This window comes from Eptatretus burgeri, chromosome 12 (genome assembly GCF_056783735.1).
Source record: "Eptatretus burgeri isolate ZD-2024b chromosome 12, Ebu_testis_v1, whole genome shotgun sequence".
NCBI classification, from domain to species: Eukaryota; Metazoa; Chordata; class Myxini; order Myxiniformes; family Myxinidae; genus Eptatretus; species Eptatretus burgeri.
This window is the reverse complement of record NC_140972.1, coordinates 61,163,046-61,172,925: the sequence shown is the minus strand read 5'-3', so window position 1 is coordinate 61,172,925 and position 9,880 is coordinate 61,163,046. Positions and strand designations below refer to the sequence as shown.

Sequence of the window (9,880 nt, the reverse complement as noted above, 5' to 3'; positions counted from 1 at the left end):
CGGCTGGTGGTGGAGGAAGGGTTTAGGGTAGATGTGGGGGTGGAGGACGAGTTAGGGATGGTGGTAGAGGAAGGGTTAGGGGTAAATGTGGGGGTGGAGGACGAGTTGGGGATGGTGGTAGAGGAAGGGTTAGGGGTAAATGTGGGGGTGGAGGACGAGTTAGGGATGGTGGTAGAGGAAGGGTGAGGGGTAAATGTGGGGGTGGAGGACGAGTTGGGGATGGTGGTAGAGGAAGGGTTAGGGGTAAATGTGGGGGTGGAGGAGGAGTTGGGGATGGTGGTAGAGGAAGGGTTAGGGGTAAATGGGGGGGTGGTGGACGAGTTACGGATGGTGGTAGAGGTAGGGTTATAGGAAAATGTGGGGGTGGAGCACGAGTTGGGGATGGTGGTAGAGGAAGGGTCAGGGATAAATGTGGGGGTGGAGGACGAGTTAGGGATGGTGGTAGAGGAAGGGTTAGAGGTAAATGTGGGGGTGGAGGACGAGTTAGGGATGGTGGTAGAGGAAGGGTTAGGGGTAAATGTGGGGGTGGAGGACGAGTTGGGGATGGGGATGGATGGACACGATGTGGACACGTGAATGAGTAAAGTAAATCAATGTAAAATTTGAGACGTTGTTTAATAAACGTGACACATCCACCATTTAAAGTCCATCCATTAATCACGAGATTCATGAAAACAAATAAAACATCGAGACGTTTAATATGAAAATTTCGAGCCTCCATCAGGACTCGTTCAAGGATGAAGGTGGACACGGATTTATGGGATCGGTCCTATTACTCCTATAGGGGGAAAAGCGGATTCAATATGGACCCTGAAGGTGAAACGACCTCGAGGGGACGTGGACCGTGAGGAATGTTAGAATCACCTCGCTGTTTATGCCGTTTTTTAAAACTTTTACAATGATATGATAAATGTTGATGGACATTAAAAGATCTTATGGTGTGTTTCGCGAAGAGTGGGCGAGTCATCTCCGGCATGCTGAACAAATTACAATTTCCTGGCCAAATCGAACCTTCAGTAAAACGGGGGGGGGGGGGGCTGGCCAACCGTTTCGTGAATTACTGGCCAAATACAGCCTGCCCCACAATAACATCGGAATGATTGGTATCATTAAGTAGTCGTAGTAGTAGTTGTACATATAGCTGAAGGGTCCATAAACACCATCGATCCATCATTTTTCTCATTCCTTCACTCGTCCAGCTATTAACAGGTAGTTAGTTAGACCTGGTGTTGGCTTAACGCTTAAGCTGGCTGACTTAAGATCCAAAGGTCTTGAGTGCAAGCCCCTTGTCGTGCCGTTAAATTAACACCAGATAGGGTTGACTCAGCCTACCATCCCTCAGAGGTCGGCAAAATGAATACCGGCGTGCAGGTAACAGGTGGGGGGGGGGGGAGGCACTGCATCAGCAGCACTGCTGCGTCCCCAGAACATGATGCAGCCAAGCAGCCATTGGCCGCTTACGAATAAATAAACAGGTACTTATAGTTGTAATAGTAGCAGTAGTAGTACATATAGCTAAAGGATCCACACATCCCCATGGATCCATCATTGTCTATCTATTCTATACCCTTCACTCATACAGCTCTGAACAATCACGGGACCATTTCCCAGGGCAGATACACCCAGGTAAGTAAACAATGTGACGAGGTGAGTACAGGAAAGGCACATTAAAGACAGACACACTCGTAAGCAATTACAAAGTGGACCAAGGGGGGGGGGTGGGGGGAATTCACAAGATCAGATCAGGAACCAATCAGTGCAAAGCAAACAAGAGGCAATTGTCAGATGAACAATGCCTCCTTGCCTGCGGTCCATCACCATCCCATCCGTGATGGTGCTTTGACGTTCTCTCACTTTGCTCTGCAGCTCCCCGACTCTGGCTCGAACGCTCCGCTGGTTAACAAAGGCTCTTGGTGCTAAAGTCTGCGCGCCTTACATCCCGATGCACCTGATTCTGACCGCAGGAAATGAGCCTGCCTGCAGTGTGCTTGGCACAGAGACTTAGACCCGCTTCATTGTTTCAAAATGGTTTGTTTCAACTATCCTGCACGAAACATTTCACAACGCAGCTGCAAGATGTAGAGCGGTGCGGTGGACGCGAAGCTTTTTGGGGGCTGGTTTGGGAAATCCAGCCACGTCTGCCTCGCAATCGAGATATTTTGCCCTGCTCGTCATCGTTCGCATGCATCAACTCAGCATCGGTGCTCCTGATGCAGTTCCCCCTGTAGGTTAGAGCCGGATTCTGGAATTAGGTCTGGGTGCTCGCGATAAGCTCGCCTTCTCTTCGCGAAGGTCTGTCCTGTCGTTGGTCCTCGTCCCAGATGTGCGCTTCGCCACTGGGGAATCGCACCGCGACTCTTGACCACCGGAGGCATCGCTTTTTGTGCTGAACGACCTCGTCCAGGACATCAATGTCTTCCAGGCTGCAAAGTCAGGTGGACTTAACCTGGGAGAGACAGGGGTAAGAGAGAAACGTCGCTGCTCCGTTTCATGAGACATTGAACCGAAAGTCCCGAAGAACAGGGCAAAACCGCAGGCTGCTTTTGATGCTTACCCCAGGGGCAGCTTGTCTGAGATGTGGACAGCACAAAAGCTCAGTGTGAATGAGTGTTCACAGCAACCCGGGGATGTGTTTTATCCGTGTCGGACGCCTCCTCTCTAGATCAATCGAGCGAGGAGAAAAACAAAGAAAGGATAAAAAAAAAAGAGCCGTTACATCTGAGAACACCGAGCCGCTTGTTGATGTTTTTAAAGTCCCAATTATGTTTTTCACAGGATCAACCTCAAGCCTTCATATAACACAGTTAAAGGTACTATTTGTCATCTTGTTAGCAGGAAATGTTTACCGGTTAGAAGCCTTATAAACAAACACTTAGGGATTCAACGATAAAGAACTGCCAAAAAACAGCTTCTCCTGAACTCACTGAGTCAAGAGTTGAGGATGTTGACTTGAAGTTAAAATAAAATAAGCAACACTAAACCAACCGATTTCGGTCCACAACTAACATGGAGTGGTCCGATGAGGAACTCGTCCTGCCGATGAAGGCGCTGGTGTCAATCTGTGTCGATGGACAGGGAGAACAATGCATGAAACAAACAGGACGTTGATTGAACTATGGTAACCATGGAGGGAAGCAAGGAGATGCTGACATTTGGGGTATTAACCCTTCATCGGTACAAAAGAGGGGTCATCGCCCGAAACGTCAGCTTCTCGCTTCCCCGAGTAGTCAGCATACCTCAATCAACATCCTGTTGATTCCACGACTAACGGGGAGCTGTGTTTGGCATACTCGCCACGCTTGCCAAGTGCAGGTTTGTGAGAGTGAGCAGCCATGAGAATTCAACCCAAACCAGTCGGTGGGGAAAGAAACGAGTCTTTATCCCCATTCGAACAACCAGATGGTCCTGACTTGCAGGAAAGGGTCACAAACTGTAACTGTAGAGACTTGCTTGAGGTCACAGCCAGGTTACTTGTTTCACAGTTCTGTGAACCCGGGCTTGGATCACATGTACTATTTTAATTCATCAACTCTGTCCCAATGTCTTTGTCTGACGTTTAATTGCGTGTTCAAACTCCTCCGAGACCATTGGAGAGAAAAAAAAACAATCTATAGATTTTTGGACCCCTGAGTCCAGTGTTCTATCTCGGTCTGTGTAAAGTTGCTGTTTAGAAAGAGAGAGGGTGAGAGTGAGTGAGAGGGTGAGAGGGTGAGAGTGAGTGAGTGAGTGAGTGGGTGAGAGGGTGAGAGTGAGTGAGTGGGTGAGAGGGTGAGAGTGAGTGAGAGGGTGAGAGGGTGAGAGTGAGTGAGTGAGTGAGTGGGTGAGAGGGTGAGAGTGAGTGTGAGAGGGTGAGAGTGAGTGAGTGGGTGAGAGGGTGAGAGGATGAGAGGGTGAGTGAGAGGGTGAGATGGTGAGAGGGTGAGAGGGTGAGAGGCAGAGAGAGAGGCAGAGAGAGAGGCAGAGAGAGAGGCAGAGAGAGGCAGAGAGAGAGGCAGAGAGAGAGGCAGAGAGAGAGGCAGAGAGAGGCAGAGAGAGAGGCAGAGAGAGAGGCAGAGAGAGGCAGAGAGAGGCAGAGAGAGGCAGAGAGAGGCAGAGAGAGGCAGAGAGAGGCAGAGAGAGGCAGAGAGAGAGAGAGAGAGAGAGAGAGAGAGAGAGAGAGAGAGAGAGAGAGAGAGAGAGAGAGAGAGAGAGAGAGAGAGAGAGAGAGAGAGAGAGAGAGAGAGAGAGAGAGACAAACACACACACATATTCCTGAAAACTTCTATTTGTTCAGACCCAGATCAGGAAGTCATTGCAATGAAATATCTGAAGGTGTCAAAGCATGTTGATTGTTCTCTTGTCTTGATTTGCCGAACCAATAACACGAACTTTAAGGAAGCCAAAGCAAACACCTTTTTCCCAAAATTCACCTTCCCACATTCCGAAGTACTCCCATCACCAGAATCCACCTTCAACCATCACCCCCAACTCCCCCATTCTCTCTTTGCAACAACTCGTTCTGAACCACAACCAGCAATCAAAGTGAGAACTGTTACTCATCAACAAAGAACTGCCAAAGAGATACTTGAACCCAAAATAAGTATCTACAATTATTATTTCCAGTTCTTTTCCGATCCACATTATTCCCATCTTATAGGATCGGCGAGGCAAGGTTGTTTTTTTGCATCTTTAATGAACCAACTGGCCAGGCCAGATGTTTGACTGAAGGTGATTTGGTTTGGGCAGGAATTTTTAATTTGTTCAGGGTGTCAGACATATCTCACCGACTCGTCATGAAAGACACCGTGGGATGTTGAACTTCCACCAGTTAATGCTAGCACACGGGTCACCCAGGTCAACATGTATCTGAAGAACAGCACACTTGTGTGATGCAACCCCATGCCTGTGAAGCACTAATCTGGCAGTTTATACTCAGGTCGCAAATCAAACCCAGGCCACATGGCTCTAAGGTAAGTGCAATGACCTTTGGACCATCATTTTGAACTTGATCCCAAAATGATGTGATGTACAATACCATTCTCTATACAGAGCGTTGGTGCTGCCCAAGCAGTTTCTTTGCATCTGTATATTCTGGGTGGTTTGCCATTTTTGTTTTTTCTTTTTTCTTTACAGGAGCAAAGCTCGTGGAAGAGAAAGGTAGATCTGACAGTTGGACAAACATCAAGGGAATTCTTCTTCTTGCGTATGGCACCTTGGCTGCGGGGTAGCTATCATTTTGTTGGGGCATGGCTGTGCCACTGACGCTGTGCACCGACACCAGTACAATGGCACTCATTTCGCTGACCTCGGAAGATGACAGGTTGAGTCAAGTCCACCTGATGTTAATTCAGTGGCCAACGGGGTTCGAACACAGGACCCAACAAAGATCCCAAGCCAGCCACACGAACCACGAAGCTAACACCAGGCATATCAAAGGAATGATCGAACAGGATAAGAGGAAAGGGAGGAAACACTGAAACTAGCAAGTAAGATGGTTGGGTTATGGAAGGTTAATGGGGGTAATGAAGATGACAAGAGCTCAGATCAGCCTTCCCAAAAATCAGTCAAGGCAGGAATTTGGAATTTGTTGAGAACACTGGCAATAACTTGTGTACTCTTCACAGAAGATGCCATGGGATCTTTAACGTCCACTAACTAATGCTGGCAGACAGGACACAGAGTTTAACGTCCCTCCAAGGGACGGCACACACATTGATGATTCACCCTGCCTGTGAAACACCGGGATGACAGTTTATAGATGTGTCGGGATTCGAACCCCATCGCATCCATCCAATGGGACCATACTCTGTGCCGAGCATTGGTGCCGCCTCAGCAGTCTCCTGGGCTATTGGGCACAATCCTGGACAGGTCACCACTCCGACACAGGATACCAGCAAAGTGGTACTCATTTTGCCAACCTCGGAAGGATGACAGGTAGAGTCAACCCCACCTCGTATTAATTCAATAGCCGAGCCAGATTTGAACTTCGGATCCTGGGATCCCAAGCTCACCACCCTTACCATTAAGCCAACACCAGGCATACCCCCCCCCCCAAAAAAAACAGTATATTACCTTTACCCCCAACCCCCAAACAAAATGTTAGGATCTATTACCTTTAGCGAATCTGCATTTCAATTTGCCTGCCCATGGGATTAAAGCCAACACAATATGAAAACAAAAAATTAAGTGATTGTCATAACAAGTAAAATGCCTCCAAAAGTGCACGTGAAGGGTTTCTATTGAAAGGGCCAAACACAAAGAGGACTGTTTACTTCATGTATTCGCCTTTGTTTGTGTGCTCCCTGGAGCCGTGTGTCCAACTCAGCAGAGCATCCGCTCGGTAGTCCACGCGGCCCCGTGAACCCCACAGCAACAGCACCTGCAGGAAAATGCACTGCAGGAAGTGCTTCGCTTGCCAAAAGCAAGTTCAGATTTAGCATCTGCAGCTTTGCTTCAATTCAACTGTGTTTTAAATGGAAATCCCAACAAGTAGCCACTACTGTGAAGCAACCATCTCGAGCCAATAAATTCATCAAAACTGTTCGCCACCAGGTGTGCAAAGAAGTGCTGCACATATTTTTTGTTGAAACATCCGAGGGCAAGTGACTTGTAATTCTATTCCGATGGAAGCAAGTGTAAAAGTGTCTGCTATTCCATGAGCCTCCGTCTATCTCCTACTAAAACTTATTTAACGGCCCCAATTATCCCCAACTTATTGTGGGGGTCAGCTGGAGAACATTTTAGACCCAATTCTTTAAGAAGCCGGCTGGCAAGGCATAACGTTCGACTGAAGGTGATTTCAGCGCAAATTTGTAGTGATAACTGGCCTCCTCTTTGTGAAAGACACCGTGGGGTCTTTAACATCCACCATCGCAGTGCTGGAAGTCATGTCCTCCAGCCTTAGGTCCTTGCGATGGACGGCACACACATTGATGCCTCGCCCTGCATGTGAAACACATGTGACATGTGACAGTTTACAGCCAGGTCGATATTCAAACCCAGATTAGACAGCTTAGAGTTGAACATGCATACCACTAAGCTATCCTGCTAAACCTTAATGAGCCTCACTAGCTGTAATAAAACAAATCATTGCAACAACTGGGAGATTAAACTCTTAAGGCCCAATGAGCAGTTATAATCAACCCTGATTCATGGTGCTTGTGGTTTATTACGTTTATAAACCATAAACTTGAAAACAGGTAAAGAAGGAAATGGCAAAAGAAAGGGCATTTTGTTTGTCAAGGCGGAATGAATCCACGTTTGGTTTCTATGAGACATCTCGAAGTTGCAAGCATTATATACACAAGAGCAGATGTGATAAACCACTTCAGAATTGAAAATTCATAACATGCTGTCAATAAAAGCAAAGCTTTCTGAAGAGTGATTCCATGAAAATGTTCCATTGTTCCTCACTAACAAATAAGGAGAACGAGGATTTACCAAACCACTCTGAGTCTCAATCTGGGAGGTCGACAGTACGAACCTCAGTCAAGTCATACCAAAGACTAAAATTTTTAAAAGAATAGAGCACGGATAAACAACCATAGGTCGGTAATAATAGCACAAGCTTTGAAGGACCTATGGCCTCCTCTGATGCGTTGAAGTTCCTTGTAAGGTAAATGTATTTATTTATTCTTATTTATGTCATATGTATTCAAACAGAAGACCAAACAAGTACCGGTACATTCAAAGTACACCGACCCCATGCCAAATAAATAAATAACAAATCCTCCAGCGCGCGATATCGCCGGGCGCCAAATTTTGCGGCACGTGGAGACGGAATTTGGAAGGAGCAGTGTGCAATAATTGATTGATTAATTGCATCATTAAAATAAATAAATAGTAGTCATAATATAATTAATTTCTTCATCAATTGGCAAATAAAAAACTTAAACCACCGCTGATTCATCTGAACCTGTAACTTTTTGAAAATTAAGTAATTAATTGAAAAATAAAATAATTAATTGATTAATGAATAATTTCAAAAATACCCTTTATAGCCAAATCACTTGTTCACTGTCGTGTCCAAATATCAGCTTCTTAGCTCAAAGGATGGCTGAGATATCGCCCAGCCAAACAAGAAAGAAAATAATTAATTGATTAATTGATTAATCAATAAATCAATAAACCAATGTCACCCGCAGGGTGACCCGTATCTTGCCAAAAGGTGACCACATGTGACTTCTTTAACGTCACACTGAGGTGAACAGAGCTGCTATCCACCAGGAGCGACTCCTTGAGGAATATCTGCCTACGAGAGATTCCGATGAGAATCGTTCTACAGAGTAACCATGAAAAATATGCGTTTGCCTCATAACGTCACCAAATGACATCATAATGTCTCAAACTTGACATATCTAGAAAGCACTCATCGAGGTGTTCAATTTGAGGTACTACACGATATGGTTCCTAAAACTTGAAAATTTGACCTTGGGGTCAAATATGTTTGACCTTAGGCGTTAACCATGAAGGTCAAGGCCAATCGCCACCAAAAATTAATCAGCTGAGCGCCAGACCATGAACTATATTCCCATGAAGTTTGAAGACAATCCGATCAAAATTACTCAAAAAATAAGGGTTTCGTCGACTCCCCTGATTTGCGACAAAGTGACCTTGACCTTAAAATTTTTATGCGCTGAAAGGGACCTCTATAGGCCTCTGATATGCGAAGTTACAAAAATTTCCAATGATAACCGTGCTCTGCAGAGTGATTTATACGTGATTACAGACAAAAAAAATAATAATAAAAAAAAACATATGAAGGTCAAGGCCAATCGCCACCAAAAATTAAGCAGCTGAGCGCCAGACCATGAACTATATTCCCATGAAGTTTGAAGACGATCTGATCAAAAGTACTCAAAAAATAAGGGTTTCGTCGACTCCCCTGATTTGCAACAAAATGACCTTGACCTTTGACCTTGACCTTCAAAATTTTATGCGCTGAAAGGGACCTCTATAAGCCTCTGATATGCGAAGTTACAAAAATTTCCAATGATAACTGTGCTCTGCAGAATTTTTTATACGTGATTACAGAGAAACAAACAAACAAACAAACAACAAAAAAAAACATACAAAATATCTGACTAACATATCTTGCAAAAACTTCGTTTTGGCAAGATAAAAATACCCTTTTTAGCCAAATCACCTGTTCACCGTTGTGTCTGAATATCACCTTCGTAGCTCAAAAGGTGCCCGAGATATTGCCTGGATGAAAATAGAATAAATAAGGAATTAATAAATTGATAATAATTAAGTAATTCATCAATTAATTGATTAATCAAAAAATAAAAAATATCGTTTTTGCCAAAACCCATCTTCACTTTTGGCCCAAATTTCAGCTCCCTAGCTCAAAGGATGGCTGAGATATCGCCCGGACAAACAGAAAACAAACAAACAAACAAGACAACAAACAAACAAATGGAGTAAAAACTGAGTACTCCCTTCCTTTGGTGCCCGGCGATGACGTCATGCATCACCTACATATGGAATTGGGTAGGAGCGGTGTACAATACTGCATTGGAGTCATCAGGAGGAACCCAAATAAGTAAAGAGCAAAGATGGAGTCATCAGGAGGAACCTGGATCGGATTCAGGTTTCAGCCGCTACTCCACAACCCTCAAACACATCCAGGCGCAGCAAGGTGAGCCTTTCCGAAAAATTTCTGCAAGAATTCACTTCTCCTTTGACATTTAGATAAAGAAAGAGAAACAGAGTAAAAGAGATGAAAGAAAAGAAAAAGCAAGAAGTAGAATGAATAAAGATATTTGTGAAAAATTTGAAAGAAGTGTGAAAGGAACGAAGAACAAAGATGCCGGCAAGAACCCGGACAGATAGATTTCAGCAGTTACTCCCCAGATTCAAACGCGGCAACAAGTACAAGCGACCAGACGTACATCATTGG

The 9,880-nt window shown here is 45.1% G+C and overlaps 1 long non-coding RNA gene across 1 annotated transcript; it reads right to left on the bottom strand.

Moving 5' to 3' along the window:
* Positions 1-376: 376 nt before the first annotated feature.
* Positions 377-9,644, bottom strand: LOC147015726 (uncharacterized). Its single transcript, XR_015049811.1, has 4 exons — positions 9,125-9,644; positions 6,252-6,921; positions 2,555-2,658; positions 377-2,446 (listed from the first exon to the last, which is right to left on the bottom strand). It is a non-coding gene; the product is annotated as an uncharacterized LOC147015726 (long non-coding RNA).
* Between the last annotated feature and the right edge of the window lie 236 nt (positions 9,645-9,880).